Source organism: Elephantulus edwardii, unplaced genomic scaffold (genome assembly GCF_000299155.1).
Source record: "Elephantulus edwardii isolate Elephantulus edwardi_28Jun2011 unplaced genomic scaffold, EleEdw1.0 scaffold00431, whole genome shotgun sequence".
Lineage (NCBI taxonomy): Eukaryota > Metazoa > Chordata > Mammalia > Macroscelidea > Macroscelididae > Elephantulus > Elephantulus edwardii.
In genome coordinates this window covers 401,797-414,373 of record NW_006400181.1, presented here as the reverse complement: position 1 = coordinate 414,373, position 12,577 = coordinate 401,797, and the positions used below count along the sequence as shown (strand labels likewise).

General features: G+C 39.3%; 2 pseudogenes; one reads left to right on the top strand and one right to left on the bottom strand.

Moving 5' to 3' along the window:
* Nucleotides 1–674, bottom strand: part of LOC102869452 — a 1,613-nt pseudogene extending 939 nt beyond the window's left edge.
* Nucleotides 675–7,922: 7,248 nt separating this feature from the next.
* LOC102869053 lies at nucleotides 7,923–8,906 on the top strand (annotated as a pseudogene).
* The last annotated feature ends 3,671 nt before the right edge of the window (nucleotides 8,907–12,577 follow it).

Sequence of the window (12,577 nt, the reverse complement as noted above, 5' to 3'; positions counted from 1 at the left end):
AATGGAATTCCAAAATCTCTGTAGATGTTCATTGAAATGAAAAATAAACAACCTAAATAAAAAAAAAAAGAAAAAGAAAAAGAAAGAAAAGTTAAGTAGGATGAAGCCGGAGCCTTCTTTCTCTTTGAGTATCTGGAGATCGTTGTACAAAGCACTGTCCTGAGGAGTTTGACTTTCCGATCATACAGACTGTCATTGACACGTTTGACTGCCTAGTTTCCACCTTTGTGACTCTGTGAACGGTATAGTCCCTGAGCGCCTTCATCAGTCCGTCAGTGGCCTGCACCGAGCCAGACTCCGCACCATTTGAGTAATCTTGCTTCTGAGTCTTTTTAATTTTCTCTAATATTTTCCTTGTCAATGCCGTCACTTTCAGACTTCTTGCCTCAGCTGGCTCTTCCGCTTTGATTTCATAGTGATCTGGGTCTTCTGTGTCCTGAGGCATTTCCTCATCTTCGTCTTCTGAAGACACATCTTCCTGTGTGCATTGCTCTGCTGGCAAGGGCTGATCCAGCATTTCCACATCTGGATGCAGAGGGAGGTTACAGAGTTCACACAGGTCGGAGATGATCCTAGTCAGATGTTGCAATAGCGGAGTTATTTCCTTTCTTTATGTCCACCAGGCTCTCCAAGACAGCGTCCAATTTAGAGCCATCAGACTCCTCTGATCAGATAGGGGGCCTAGCTGAGTATTACTCTCCACAAGGGAATTGGATAGTCTCACCATTAAATTAGATAGATTTAGCAGCAGAAATTGAGAATCTCACCACCGGCAAAGAAGAAGTAAGAGAATGCAGGTGCACCTTTCAGGGCCAGGTATTTTTGTCCCAGCCAAACAAGAGAGCAGCTGCCACTAAAGCAGAGAACCAGAGACACGGCGTGAAATGGAGTTGACCTTGAGACTGCTGCCCTATGGAACCAGAGCCACAAGCCTTTGCCTCAATTTGTTAGATGACTGAAGGACAGAGCCTTAATTGGAAAGAGTAAGATCTTTTTAACACTGGCCTAAAGACTTACGGCTGATACCTGCAAGCACACTCCAGAAGCTGTCCTGACTGTGTGAGTTCATCTTGCTTCTAAACTGAATTGTAGCCTTTTAAATTCCCTAATATGGTTCTGTGTGGTCTGTGAGCTATTGCAATGCATTTCAGACCCAGAAGAGCAGTTAGATTGGTAATGAGGTTTTGTAGAAAGAGGCATAGGAGCAAAGGGGACATGTCTGACCTTATGGGAATTGGTTTTGTGTTGTTGACACTACTGATAGAAACAATTTACCTTTGTGGAGTGGGTAGGGTTCAGATATGGCCATCCCTGTATGTCTCTTGCTCTTTTGACAGGCATTTTTTTACTCCTCTCATTTCTTGAAATCACTTATATCTTCACATGGTATTTATAGATTTGAAGAATTTATACTTTATACAGCACTACAGTTATAACTGTGAGAATGTTAGTTTAAAGCAAAGATATTCCTAATTTAAGCCTTCGTATTTCTGATTGTTTCACGTGCATCTAAACGTGTTATGAAAAATAAAGGAGAATCAATGTCTTTGAATTGTGGTCTTATAAAAAGAGTACTGAACAGCTCATGGACTGTCAAAAGACCCAACAGCTCTGTCTTGGTGGAAGGGTAACCGGGGTGCTTCTTAAAGCATGGATGTTGGAACTTTTTCTCACATATTTTTGGCTTGTATTCCGTAGGGGCCAGTTATTGAAAAAGGCCATCATTGTGGGAAAGGTAGAAGGTAAACAAAAGAAGTGAAGACTCTCAAGGAGATGGATTGACACTATGAAAATCAACTTCAGCACAAAAGAGATCATGATGAAGTTGTGGTTAGGACAAGGCTCTAATCTGTTGTTCATAGAGTTTCTATGAGTCATTGCCTCCTGACAACAACAATAAGCGTTAGATTCACTAACAATTTCCCTTTTACTACTACTATTGCTATGGGAGCTCTGGTGGCCTAGTGGTAAGAAGCTGCATTGTAGTTCCAAAGACATGAGGCTCAAATGCACCAGCTGATTTGTGGGAGGATGGACACTCTTCTCCTGGGAAATTCACTACCTCTCATAAATCCACTGGAGGGTCAGTTATGGGTCAATTTACACTCAACAATATACAACAAAAACAACAACTGCTACTACCACCAGGAGCTCTGGCAGCCTAGACATAAGAAGCTGCCCTGTGACTGCAAAGGGAAGTGTTTGGAATCCACCAGTTGTTCTGATTGAACATCACACAACAACAACTATCATTACTACTGTTATTCATTTCCATCAAGCTGGGCCTGATTTACAGCTGACCCTCCTTTCCTCTTTAAGTGATCTACAACTGCTTTCACGTGCCATTCATATACAGAGGTGAGAAGAGGGGCCACAGCCCTGAGCGTGAGGCTATGGTGCATGACTGTGTCTTGAAACTTACAGCATGTGTTCCGTGATAACTAATTACTAACCACGTGGACTCTCTGTTGAAAGAGAGAAACTTCTAGCACAGACTTTATGATAACTAAGCATCTGACTTTGGAAAGACACTCCTTTAGAGGCCCGCTGCATGGCTTAGTGATTAGCACGATCTCTCCTTTATAAAAATAACCCTGTCTTCACCTCCTAAAAGGGCTGAAAGAAATGAACTCTTCCCTGTACCCTTAACCTAACCTACAATATATACCCTCAAATGTTCCCTTCCTTGATACAGATTTGGGAAGCTCATACACCTTGTCTTCTGTATGTCAACACATAGTAAATCCCCTGTTTTTTCTGTTCCAACTCCTGTCTTCAGAATTGAATTTTTCAACAGCAGAACTACAATTTTCTGGTAACAAAATTTTAATAAAAGTAAATTTTTATTTTTGTAGCATTGTTTCCAAGTTTTAATTATTTAGTTTATTCCTGGACTATATCATATACTTGTTTCTTTGTTGTTGTTTTTTAAAAATCTATTTTTTTACTTTTATAAATTGTTGTTGTTAGGTGCTACCAAGTTGAGTGGCTCAGCACATTTGAGCTCATCTCATCTCACAATCTCTGACACACTCAAGCTCATTGAGCCATGCTCATACTCTCTGACACACTGAAGCCCACTGAGTCATTCTCACACTCTGACACACCCAAGCTAATTGAGCCGTCCTCACACTCTTGAACACACTCAAGCCCACTGCTAGAGTGACTGTCAACTCACCTGGTAGCAGGTCCTCGTCTCCTTGGCTATCTCTCCACCTTTCCAAGCATGATGCTCCTTTCCAAGGAATAACCTCTCTGAGCAACATGCCCAAAATATGTGAGATGAAGCGTCATCATCTTTGCTTCCAAAGAGCAAGCTGGCTGTTCCTTCTCCATGACGTATCTGTCTGCTTTTTGGCTATCCATGGAATATTCAGCACTTTCCTCCAACACCACAGATCAAAGGCCACTGTCATCCTTAGTCATTCCCCAGCTCTCAGACTGGAGTAAGTGACTGAAAAGACGATGGTCCAAATTGGTGCACCCTAGTCCTCAAACTGACATTGTGCTTCAATAATTTGGAGAGGTCTGTGACTACAGAATTTCCCAGTGCAATGTGCCTACTGACCTCCTGACTTCTGGTATCTAACATACTGATTGTGGATCCAGGCAAGATGGAGTCCTTGACAGTCTCAATCTTTTCTCCATCTTTCATGTTGTTTATTGGTCTTAGGCATCTAAAAAATGTCTTTCAAGTGCTAGGCTTTGAGGTAAGAAGCTGTGAGTCAAACTCAATGCATAGCTGACTCTCCAGCAGGTTTTCAGAGGCTGTAAATCAGACACCAAGCAGCTGGTAAATTTGAACCACGTGCTTTTGGGATTTCAGGGCAGGTTCTTACCATTAGACCACTGCTTAGGTGATTTTGTGTGAATTCTTCTGGTCCTTCATTTATCTGATGAATCATCGAAATTTTACATCTTTCGTGGAGTGCGGGTAAACCCATTTATGTTATTTAATACCGCAGAGTTAGAATTGACTCATAGCTGACTCTCCAGTGCATTTCCAGCGGCAGTAAATTGCACAGGAAGAGATCACCAATCTTTCTCCAGCAAAGCAGCTGCTGTATTCAAGCTGCATTATCTTTGGGCTGGCAACACAATTCCTTACCACTAAGTGTTTTAGGAGTACGTGGAACAACAAGCCAATTGGTTTCTGAAATGGCTTACTTGAGAGGCCAACTCCAGGTTTTCCCTTCAGTTTCCGTTTCAATGCTACCCTGCCACAGTGAATAGATTAATCATTCAGGCTTGACAAATAAAAAAGGACAAGATAAGTTTTTCTTAAAAACTATAATCCCTGCTTTCTAGTTGATTTGGCATATCAGAATCTCAAGTGTGTCAAAACAGAACAGTATTGCATAGGGTTTTCAAGGACTGATTTTTGGATATAACGTGGAAAAGCCTTTGAACTGAACTGCTTCATGAGGGACTTGAAATGTCAACACTTTTGTTAGCAGGTGAGAGTGTTAAAAATTTATCCCACCCAAAGGCATAAAACAGGCTTTTTGTTTTAAAGTAATAGAGTTTTAAGTTCAATCATGGAGGGGGAAAAATAATACTTGGATAAATCTATTTTTACACTTTTTATATGAAATTTATTATTCTGTAATATTATTCTCTAATGAACCCTTATTACTAGTCCAAGAACAGCATACAATATCCTCATGGATTAACGCTCTTGTGTGCAGTTTTATTTTTCTGAGCATATAGGGAAACAAAAACGTCTTCAGATAGACAGAAGCAGTTAAAAAGAGAAGAAGAAATGACAGAGGAGAAGATGGGGAGAAGAGGGAGTGAAGAAAAGAAAGAAAAAAAGCCAAGTCGAAACAGAAAACTTAAACTTGTGAGGAGATAAAAAAATTTAGTACAGAGTTAAACAAGATAAATCACAAAAAAACCTTGCCTCAGAGACTCACACAAGGGGAAATTTTTAAACCCTAGGGACAAATGAGAGGCGGGGCCACTGGCTCCTGACCTCTTACAGAAACTGCTTTAAGTTCCAGGTGGAAATAAAGGAGGAAACTTTTGCATCTTTAGTTTTTGTTGTCTGAAACCATTTTGATGGCATCACTTGAGAAACAGTAGAAAGAATTTGCAATGTATCTGGAAGGATCTCTATCTCTTAGACATAGAAACAAGACTTGGAAACAATCTTAACATCTTAACAAGTCAGTGAATGGATATTTCTGTATTAAAAATAAAAAAATAGGAGATTACCATTACCAAAATGGTGAGATATATAACTCATGTTTTTATATCTTCTCAGAAGTTTCCAAAGTGTGATAGAATGCTTTAGTTTTCAGGTAATATTGTAAAATTTAAGGTATAAGCCTATCAATAATCTATACAGTTGGCGTGATGCAGAATCGTTCTGGTTATCATCTTTGTTGTGGAAATATTTGAAATAATGAAGAACCCTCCATAAACAGCAGTTTTTAGAATACCAACTCTTTTGCAACTTGAAAGTACCTATTGAATAAGAAAGATCAAATTAAATTAGATCTATTTACAGTGTTTTATCTACAAGTTAACTACAAACATTTAAGGTTTCCTCATTTAATACCGTATAAAAATACTTCAATATATTTGTGTTACTTTTTTATTCGCATCATTACGCCTTGTTTATTTGAGGTAATCTGATATTACTATTATTGGAAAACCTTTTTTGGTATTTTTTTTTTACAATTTTATTCTTGTGGCCCTGTATTGTCTCTGGAAATAAAAATTTCTCTACTTATTTAGTTTTAGAAGAGTTGTTTAGATGCGATGTAACAAGCAAACATTGTATAAACTTTACGAGCTTAGAAATGAAAAACTTTTCACTAAAGGATATGTGAATTAAAACAATGTCACTGAAATTTAGGAATATATTGTCTCTGTTGGTTTTTTTATACTCAATTTTTAAAACACACAGGGTATTAAGCCTGGTTTCATTTTCTTGCCGCTTTGTGTGCAAAGTCACTGCTTGTAAATAATACTAATATGAGTAGCTGACAGTTTTAAAATGTTGTATTTTCTCTACCCCCATTGCAAAAACTGTCTTACTGTATTCTTATAAGTGAAGTGACTTGACCAAGTAGTACAATCCTCAATTTATAGGTTATGACACCGAGACTTAGTGAAAGGTTTATGGGCACATGTTTATTTAGTGATGAAACGGCAATGAGTAACTTTAGTAGAGAAGCAGAACAATTACCTTTCTGACAATGTGAATCTTGTCATAGAGGATTATGAAGGGGCTGAAATAAAAGTGAAGTTTATTGAGAGATAGACAGTCCAGACTAGGGAAATGTCTCTTTTCAGAGTAAAAACAGGGATGATGTTGTTGTTGTTGTTTTTATGATGTGCCATCAAGTTGCCTGCAACTCATAGCGACCCTATTTACAATAGCCCTAAACCCTGCTCTATCCTGTGCCAATCTCACTGTCTATGACACACCTACCCCCAGTACCCAAGTCCCTGAAATCAATCCATCTCATTGAGGGATTTCCTCTCCTGTGCTGTCCCTCCACCCTCTCAAGCATAACATCCCTCTTAAAGGACTGGTCCCTCCCAACATGCCCAAAGTATGTCAGATGAAGCTTCAGAATCCTTGACTCCAAAGAGCCTTCCGGCTTCACCCTCTCCAGGATTGACCACCACAGCTCAAAGGCATCATTTCTCCTTGTAGCCTTCCTAGTTATGGTCCAGCTCTCTAATGCATAACAAGTGATTGCAAAGACCATAGCTTGTATCAGGTGCACCTTTTTATATTTAGTCCTTATAGAAATCCTGGTGGCATAGTGCATAACATACTGAGTTGTTACGTGTAAGGTGGGCAGGTTGAATCCACCAGTCTGTGGGAGAGAATTGGGCAGACCACTCTTGTGAAGATTTACAGCTGCAGAACCAGATGGAGGCTGAGTTAGAACCAACCCCAGGGCAATGAGTTTGCTTTGATAATTGCTTTCTCTACATTATGATTTCACTTACGTTCCCAACACAAGACATTGCAGTTGCTGTTCTAAGGTGAGCTTCAGTTGACTATGGTTCCTAGTTATGCTAAGAACAAGTGGTCTGAAACTTGCCTTAGCCTGCACTTTGAAGTAGTTATCATTGTTCCTACTAAATTTGTTTTCATTTTAAAATGAAGAATATAAAAAGCAATCAGATACTTAATATATATCTACTATTTGTAATCATAGAAATAAACATTTTTATAGACTTATTTTTTTATAAGGCATTAATGAATTCATCTTAAATTTCCAGTCCAGATCAGACTTTTGATGAAGTATTCAGGGGAGTAGACTTGATTTTTCAATAGCCCCTTAAGCTGCATGCTGCCTTTTCTTTGTAGATAAGATAGTTTCTTGATGAGACATCTATTTCCCAGGCAAATCATTCTGGTTCCCATGCCATGCAAATGGCAAACAGAACTTGCGTGTACAATCCATTTTACTTAACCAATATAGATTCATTAGAATTGGCAGTTAAGATGAAAAAAGTGCGTGCCGCGTTTACCACATTAATATTTTCCTTCTATTATATTGACACACTGATTCTTTAAAAGCATTTCATTTCATGTTATCTGATGTCTCACTACCATACTCAACAAATTCCTAATTTTGTGTTCTCAACAACAGACACACAATAACTTTGCCTAAGAATGCACTGGAAACTCTGGTGGCTGAGTGATAAGGAATTGCTCTGTCAATCCAAAGGCATTGGCTTCAAATTCACCAGCTGTATTACAGGAGCAAGACGTGTAGTCTCCTCTTGTGTGATTTCCTGCCTTTGAGGGTCTGCTAAGAGTTCTACGTCGATGGTCTACAACAGTGAATCACCAGCCTACGGATGACTATGCTATCACCTTAGACTGCTTGAGGTAAATATGTCTTTCTCATAACTTCAGATTCTACATGGTCACCATAGAAGATGTTTTCACCTTGTCTTCTGAAATCATCATGCAAAACCAAAGCTTTGTAACTGAGTTCATCCTCTTGGGACTTTCACAAAATCCAAAGATTCAAAAAACAATATTTGTTGTCTTTTTGTTCAGTTACCTTGCAACCGTTGGGAGCAATTTGATAATTGTTGTGACCATCATCAGCAGCCCAGCACTCCGGGGCTCTCCCATGTACTTCTTTTTGGCTTTCCTGTCCTTCCTGGATGCCTGTTTCTCCTCTGTCGTTGCCCCGAAGACGATTGTGGACTCTCTCTATGAGAAGAAAACCATCTCCTTCAAGGGATGTATGACCCAGCTCTTTGCTGAACACTTCTTTTCTGGCGTTGAAGTGATCGTCCTCACCGCTATGGCTTATGACCGCTACGTGGCTATTTGCAAGCCCTTGCACTACCCTTCTATTATGAACTGGAGACTCTGTGGCATTTTGATGGGAGTAGCCTGGACAGGGGGCTTCTTGCATTCTATGATACAAATTCTCTTTACTTTCCAGCTGCCCTTCTGTGGCCCCAATGTCATAGATCACTTCATATGTGATTTGTTCCCATTACTGGAGCTTGCCTGCACTGACACCCACATCCTCGGCTTTTTGGTGGTTGTCAACAGTGGGTTTATCTGCATCATAAACTTCTCCTTGTTGCTGGTCTCCTACTGTGTCATCTTGCGGTCCCTCAGGTCTCACAGCTCTGAAGGCCGAAGGAAAGCTCTCTCCACCTGTGGGTCTCACATTGCTGTCGTGGTTTTGTTCTTTGTCCCGTGCATATTTGAGTATGCACGACCCCCAGCTGCTCTCTCATTTGACAAGATGGTGACTATATTTTTCACCTTCCTACCGCCTCTGTTGAATCCTTTGATTTATACTTTTAGGAATAAGGAAGTGAAAAATGCCATGAGAAAGTTGTGGACTAGATTCCTAGCAGTTTCTGATGATGAGAAGTAAAATATTAAACTTAAAAAAAAATAAAACCCTACTGTAAGAGTAAGGTAGTTAAGATGAGCTGAAACAAACAATTTACAGAAGATGGGGGAGGTAATCCAACAAAAAAGTACATTTATGTGGAGGTCAAGGATTGACCTCTTGACTACCCTTCTCCATCTCGTACCTGAAGGCTTAGTATTCTTATGTATAAACCAACAAGAGTTGATTTTTGTTAAAAGGTAGTAATCAAAAGAAATCACTAAGAGAAGAATCAGATGATCTATTAAATTACTTGTCATTCACAACTTTGTTTGAATAGCCTGCATGGAGGAGGGGAAGGTAGGAATACTCTCTTGAAATTAGGACAAGAATTTACAGAAACATTGTTAATTTAAAAAAATTCTTTTTTAACACACAGATTAAGATTAAGATCAAGATCAAGATTAAGATTAAAGAGTCCAGGTGGTACTTTGAGTAAGCACTCAGATGCTAATTATCAGGTTAATGGAACCCATCAGCTGCTGTAAAGGAGAAAAATGTAGCAGTCACATTCTGTAAAGATTACCCCCTGGGAAAGCCTACAGTGCCATTGCCCTCTGTCCTATAGAGTAGCAGTGAATCAGAATTGACTGGAAGATAACTGGAGATCAACTCAGTCAATCTGATGAAGAATGAACAATTGAGTTTGGGAAGGGGCATTCTTGTTCCAGGGTATTCTCAGAAACCCCAAACCAAGTGTTCCTGAGACACATGACTCCATCATTTAATACAATCCCATTACTTTTCACTACAGATAGGAGTTACTTAAGAGATAAAACATGATTGCTAAATTTTTGCCTGTGGCTGAGTTCCTCTTTGGCCAAGTGACTATAACCCATATCACTCATCTGTTGAGGAGGAAGGATGGTCAAATTCACACGGAAATAATTAATAACTACTTTTCATTTTATGTTAATCAGAAGAGAGGCCCTTGAAAGATTTCCTATCTTAGTAAAACTAATTAAAAAGTTGCAAGTCTCCTGAGATGACCGTAGGGTTAATAGAAATGACAAATATATGAGGGGGGAAAAGTAGATTTCAAAATAGGAGTAAATTCAATTTGCTTAGTGATTCAAATTTTATTGACTTTCCCCCAATTGATTGAGAAGAATTTTATTTGAGGAATAGTTGATAAAGATATTATTAAAATCCAGACACACCTGATTCTGTTATATTTTGTTTTGTGGGTTTTTTAAATATATGAATCCTCACCTTTGTTTCGATAACTTCTCCTACCTACTTTTTACTTTTTCACTTATCACCCTCAGATATACAAAATACTTGGGTTTTTTTAACTTGTTGCATTTTTTTCTACTTCCTCTCATAAACTATGAGGACTCAAATATATTTTTCTATGTGGTTCACTGCTACTAGGACCTAACAGTTTATCACAGAACCTCAGAAAATATCTATTGACCAATATATATTTAAAAATAGATGTGATATCTTCTGCTATTCAAATGTATTTTTTTATTGTGATTTGAGTGAAAGTTTACAAGTATATTCTTTTCTTTTTCAATTAAACATTCATGCCTATTTTGTTCCATAATATTAATTCTAATGCATATAACCTCTGATCGTCCATACTTCCCTTCAGCCATCTTGGTAAGTATTCATCATCTTTAATGCATTTTCTACTCTCCTTTCCCATTTCTGATAGCCATATAATATTGATTTTATCTGTACATAACCTTTGCCTAGCTTTTAATAAGACCGGTCCGACGCTATTTGTCCTTTTTTTGTGACAGATGTAAAAAACTACTATGGAAAACAGTTTGGCATTTCCTTAAAAAGTTGAAAACAGAAGTATCACTTTACCCATTATTCTACCACTAGGTATACATTTTAAATAAATAAACTGTGATAAAGTTACGTACATACTCATGTTATTAAAATGTATTTATGTGCTGAGGGGGAAAAATCCACGCAGACCTTAATGAAGGTTTAAAGACTTTATCCAGTATTAGAGATACGTCTGGTGGGAAACTGTAAACACACATAGGCAAAAAGAGCAATATCAGAGAATTAAGTCCCAGGCAGTGTTGGATATAGCACATGAAACAAGGAAACGAAAATTAAATCCTTTATTAGTTAGGCTTTAGGTTTAGGGAGCTCTGGTGGTCTAGTGGCAAGAAGCTGTGCTGCAATTCCAAAGGCCAGTGGTTCCAAGCCACCAGCTAGTCCGCAGGAAGAGGCTGGGCAAACTTCTTCCCTGCAATGAACCGCCTCTGAAGACCTGTTGGTCCTACTAGCACAGAGTTACACCCCTTAACCTCAGGGTCTATCTGGAAAGAAAACAAAACAAAAACACATGTGGGGGGCGACCAGAACTACTACCCTTCTGGCCTGTGGTCAACTGATCTATCTTTATGTAGGTGTTATTGTTGTAGTTGCATTGTTGTTGTTGTTGTTAAGTGCCGTCGAGTTGCAGGCTACTCATAGCGACCCTATGAAGGAGAGTCCTTGATGCTTGGGTGTCTCTCATCCTCTCTCCAAGTTCATAGGGTTTCCGGAGGCAAGTTATTGTGGAAGTGGACGCCACTCCTCCTCCCACGCTTGTTTAATTGGGGAGCTCTACCCCACTCTCAATCCGCATTGGGTAGCCAACCATTAACTCATTTGACACATCCGTGTCACAGGGTTCAGCCTCACAGCAACCACAAGTGACCGCAGGACGGCAACTGGTACACCAGGGCTATACTACCTAGAGGAATGTCTGAACAAAAACAATGAAAGACTGGCCTGAGGGCCGCGAACTAAAAGTCACCCACCTTTGTCTTGGTCACATCGTTTTCTCTTCACTGGGCCAGCTGATCTCTCTCTCTCTCTTTCTCTCTCTGTTGATGTCATTGTTGTTAAGTGCTGTCGAGTCGCAGGTGACTCAGGGACTTCTCTATTGTTGTTAAGTGCCATCGAGTCACAGGTGACTCACAAAGAACCTATGAAGGAGAGTCCTTGACGCTTGGGTGCCTTTCATCCTCATTACTATTACATAAATGTATTATTGGTACAGATGTTGTATTTTATTGGGAAATAGTCCCTCTACCAAATATTGTAAAGCTGATTGCATGTAAGTCTGCCTTAAGGCCAGTGTTGATGGGACACGCTAAATGGGAACCATTAGAATAGCCTGAGCATACATAGTTTGTTAATTTGAAGGAATATAGGATATCTGGTGGACAAAAAGAAATCATTTCCTTGATTAAAGACATGCTGGAGTATTGGTGCTGACAAATTCTCTTTATAAGAGTCCCGTATGTCTGAGAAAAAAGATAGATGGCTCTTGGAGGTTAAATGTGGACTCTTGTTGTTGTTGTTGTTATGTGATGTGATGTTGAGTCACTTGTAACTCTGAAGCCTGCTCTATACTAAACCAATTTCACTGTCTCCAACACACCTACACCCTTTACCCCAGTCACTGAGTCAATTCGTACCATTTTGGCTGTTCCTCTCTCGTGCTGTTCCTCCACCTTTCCAAACATGATGTTCCTCTCCAAGGTCTGGTCTCTCCTGGCAACATGCCCAAAATATGAGAGACAGAGCTTCAGAATCCTTGCTGCCATGAACCAGCCTGATTTTACCCTCTCCAGGACAGATATTTGTTCTTTTATTTGTCTCTGGTATGTTTAATACGTTTCTCCAGCACCACAACTCAAAGGCATTGATTCTTCTTCTAT